The 4,884-nt window shown below is 40.7% G+C and overlaps 1 non-coding gene across 1 annotated transcript; it reads left to right on the top strand.

Annotated features, from left to right (window-relative positions):
- Nucleotides 1–3,213: 3,213 nt before the first annotated feature.
- LOC122646951 lies at nucleotides 3,214–3,321 on the top strand. The gene has a single exon (XR_006330752.1). It is a non-coding gene; the product is annotated as a small nucleolar RNA R71 (small nucleolar RNA).
- Nucleotides 3,322–4,884: the final 1,563 nt, after the last annotated feature.

The raw sequence follows: 4,884 nt of genomic DNA on the forward strand, positions 1-4,884 counted from the left end.
AGTGGGTTCTGGGCGACTTTGTTGGGTTTAAATGTATAATATGAAATCTTAAACATGCTATCATATAAATATAAGCATTGTGTGCATTGCATTATTTATCTCAAAGTGAACTGTTATGAATGTGACATTGTTCTCGCCATCGTAATGGGCTATGGTGTCGGGTGTGTCGGTACCAAAACCCCAATTTATTTAATTATGAAAATTATTATATGCCATCCTAATCTGTATGTGCCGTGTCGTGCTGATACCCGGGTACTAGATGGAATGGGACATTGATGCACCTGGAATACCTCTCAGGACGATAGGACTTGTATATAGTATATCTGTGGCTAGGATGCTTGTTCCCTTATGCTACGACCCTTGCCAACAGGGGTTTATGTGTTGGATAGTCTGAGCACCTGATGTCTGTGGAGGAGGGAGAGGCTAGGTCAGGGGTAGTGATGGCTATCGGGGTCTGCCACTGAGTGGTATGATGGCTTTTACCGGCGTAGGTCCCCTCGTGATAATTGAGGTTTCACTAGGGCGATAGGATAAGTGACCTTCAGTGTCTCTCGAGTTATTACAGTAGCATACACTTGATCGATAGAATTGTGTGCTAGGTGAAAAATGAATCTAATATTGGCATGCATCATTCTGCTTGATATTGATTGTATGATGTATGTGCATTCCCCTTTGCTCACTCACTAGCTAGTATAGCTAACCCCATTGCGCAACCCCTTTTTAGTTGATATGTAGGAGGTACTACTCTTGACGAGCACCGTTGGATGCGAATCAAGTGGATGCCGATGGCCGTGACTTGGATGTAGATGTACACCCATGATTGGTGCCCTTGGGTCAATTAATTATTATCTAAGTTTCTGTATTCATTCAACAATAATGTATATACTGTATATTTATTTATAAGGAGAGATTGAATGGTTACATTTATGAATAGTATACTATGTGTTATCATTAGAGAACCGATGCTCTATAATTGTACATAATTTAATTTAATTTTTGCTTCCGCTAACTCTGTGATTGGAACAATTTATTCTATTTTGGTACATTCCTTTCTGTTATCAATATGTGATGACAGGGTGGACTGTGGCTCAAGACACTGTATCAGTGATCCTGGTAGGTATTGGGATGATGTGTGTTGTCCCAGTCACCCCCTATAGTGGTAAAATATCTACATCGGGATGGGGGCGTGACAGAGCTGGTTTAGAAGAAGGTTGGGGAGATGTAACCAAAGGGGGGAGCGGCTCCAACCTAACAATCCAAGGTGGCTGTTCTAAAGAGGGTGAGGAATCTAGCAAAGTATGCACCTCTTTAGTGTATGCCTCAGACTCATCTCCAAGCATCACATAGTGCTGCAAAGGATCATCAATAAGCATGTGAGAAGTGTGATCAGCCACAACTTCTTCTAATAAACCCAACGCAAAGCACTCTTCTTCTCTAAAGGAACCTAAGGACGCATTGAAGATGTTGAGCCTAAGCTTCTTATTCCCAGAAGAGATGTCCAAATCACTCGATCTATAATTTATGTAAGCATTCACAGTAGCTAAGAAGGGGTGCCCTAAAATGATAGGGGGAAGCTTGGCTGTAGTGGTTGTATCCATATCCAAGACAAGGAAGTCTATAGGAAAGTCCAATTCTTCCACCTTCACTAAAACATCTTCTAACAACCCAAGAGGTGTATTGATCGAACGATCAGCCAAATGAAGGATAACCTCAGTGGGTTTCAAATCTCCTAAACCAAATCTGTCATAGACTGAACTAGGCAAAATATTCACACTAGCCCCTAAATCAAGTAGTGACCTACTTATGGAGAGATCTCCAATGATGCAGGAAATAAGAGGCGCACCTGGATCCTTAAGCTTAGGGGGTAGGTGGCTGAAAATTACAGAGCTAATATGTTCAGTCAAATGGACAGTCTTAGGGATTTGAGTTCTCAACTTACGCTTTTGATTGCAGAGGTCTTTCAAAAACTTAGCGTAAGCAGGAACTTGCTTGATAGCATCCAAGAGGGGGAGATTGATGTGAACTTATTGGAATAAGTCGATCATCTCTTGCATCTTTTCACCCTGTTTACCCTGAAGGGGGTAAGATGGTGTCCGAAGTGCTTGGGGAAAAGGGACCTTTGGAATGTAAGTATCAGGTGATGGTCCCTCCACAATAGGAATGTGCAGCCCCTTCCTTGGGAACTGATGAGTAGGTTTCATAGTTGGTGTTTTAGTAATGGAATCATGTGTGTCTACATCACCACCGAATTTCTCTCGAATTGACTCAACCTCTCCCTGAACTTGAGAACTAGTGGGCAACGTCCCATTAGTGGCTAAGGGTGCATCAGGTTTTTCCACCCTTTTGCCTCTCCTCAGGACTGTGACCGAATGGACTTGCTCTTTCCTTCAACCCGTTTGACTATTTGGGTTACCTATTGACTGACTTGGCAATTGGCCAGCCTCCCTCCTACTTATAGCATCGGCTGGCTGACCCAGTTGGTTCTTTAGCTTATTAATGGACTGAGTATGTGAGTGAAGCAGTTGTGTGTTCTACTCAAGTCCACTTAATGCTTTTAGCACCTTCTCCTCAAAGGATTCATTCTATTGGGGTTGAGGATATGGTGGCTGTCAACTCATAGAGGCATTGGTTTGAACATTAAATGGTGGCCTATATGGTGGGTTTGGAGGATTATTAGGTACTGAGTTTCTCCATGAAAAGTTCAGGTGGTTTCGCCATCTCGGGTTTTAAGTATTGAAAAAGGGATCATTACCCAGTGTAAGGAAACTTTGAGCCGTTTGCACCTGTACCTAAACAAACTCAGGGTATTGTGCAGCCGAAGGATAGTCCGTCACATAATGACTAGGGCTAGCACATAAGGCACAAGCTTCAGTTTGCTTGGGTAGAGGGAAACTCATTGGGAAAGGGGACATAGAATGCTGTCCTACAGACATCAGATAGTCCAATTTCTTAGACAGCATATCAACCTTAGCAGTCATCTCTACAATTGGATTGATCTCATAGAGACCGCTCTTCTTTGGTTGCCCTATGGGTGGAATCTCAGTTCGAGAGCCCGAAGCATAATGTTGGGAATTCTCACTAAGGGTTTCAAAAAGATCCCATGCTTCCATCTCATTCTTATGCATAAATGTTTCACCACAAGAGGAGTCTACCATCTGCCTATATTGGTCACGGAGGCCATCATAAAAGTACTGGACTAACTGCCATTTCGGGATAGTGTGGTGGGGGCACTTCCTAAGTAATTCCTTGAGTCTCTCCCATGCTTCATGAAATTGTCCGCCCTCTAAATTGGGAGAAACTAGTAAATGCTTGCCTAAGGCTATTAGTCCGGCCAATGGGGAAGAATTTTTTCAGAAATTCCTGCTGCATCCCCGCCCATGTAGAAGTACTAACCGAATCTAGGGAATGAAGCCAGTGTTTGGCTTTGTCCTTTAAGGAAAATAGGAATAGGAGTAACTTTAGGGCATCTGGCGAGAGGTCTTGAATTTTGATTGTAGAGCATACCTCTAAGAACTCATCAAGATGCTTGTAAGGCTCCTCATTAGCAAGTCCATAATAGGATGGTAACATCTATATGATGCTGGACTTGATCTCATATTAAGCAGCCTGAATAGCAGGCAGCTGAATACAAGATGCAGGGGTATAGGCAGTTGGAGTGAAGTGCTCACTCAGCGGTCTTCCTGGCTGATTTCCGTCACCCATTTTATTATTATTATCCTTATCCCTTGGTCTAGCTACAGATCGCTCTATTTCTAGGTCAATGGCAGTTAGGTTGGGGTGCAAAGAACGCCGACCATGCATAAAACACAACATAGGTTGAACGTGCTAATTAAACAAAAATTACAACGTGATAACTAATAAAAACAATTAATAAAAATAAGAATCAGAACTAAAAAGTAAAAAAAAAATAACTAATTTAAAACTAACGAAAATACTTACCTGGTGTTGGCGGTTGCGCAATTCCACGTGCTGCCCTCGATGAACGATTACACATATAATGGGCTGGGGGAATTAAAATTAAACCTAAACACCCAATCTAATGCTGGAATAAAAAAAAATTACATAAAATAACGTTAATTACATAAAGTCTAGGAATTAAAAGTAAACCAAATGGACAACTTGTTCTACTCGATCTACTTAACTTCCTGCACAAACAAAGAGAATGTTAGGTATACTAAATTAACCTAATAAATAGATTAAAAATAAATTCTGGAATTATAAAATTAAAACTAAAACAAAGTAACACAAAACAACTCAATCAATCTTAGCAACCGTGCTTCGGTTCCCCAGCAACGACACCAAAATTTGATCGTGTCGTTAACCGATCAAAAATAAAACTCTAAATTAATGTAGCAAGTAGCAAGTAAGGGGTCAATCTACGGGGAACTGGAAGGCTAAATTACTCGGATGATAAGATGAAAGTGATGAAAATTAAAATGCATTAAATCTTATTTTTAAACTAAGAACAAAAGAAACAAATCTAAGTTAACAACGATATGCAAATACGGGAGAAGACTATCTGTAGGGTTCGAATCCCCAATAGGTTGCCATTCAATTCGGTTGCATGCTTCGGTTTATTATAAGCACAGGCCTAATAATACCATACAATGTAGGGTTTCTCCTAGGTATGGACTATCTTGACGAGTACTATCATCCTTCGCTTACAGGACTTGGCATGCTTAGTTCATTCAGCTATAATCCATCATCAGCACAACCACATAAGAACAGAATACCATTGTTTGAATGAAAAATAATGAATCACAGAAACAGATTTTTTTAACTAAATACATCAATTAAAATCATCCAAATAGGGATGGGGTCTCAACATCAAGCAATCAAGAATACAAACCAGAATTTTCAATAGCAAACACCATTAGTTCATCT

The sequence above is a fragment of the Telopea speciosissima genome, chromosome 11, assembly GCF_018873765.1.
Source record: "Telopea speciosissima isolate NSW1024214 ecotype Mountain lineage chromosome 11, Tspe_v1, whole genome shotgun sequence".
NCBI lineage: Eukaryota > Viridiplantae > Streptophyta > Magnoliopsida > Proteales > Proteaceae > Telopea > Telopea speciosissima.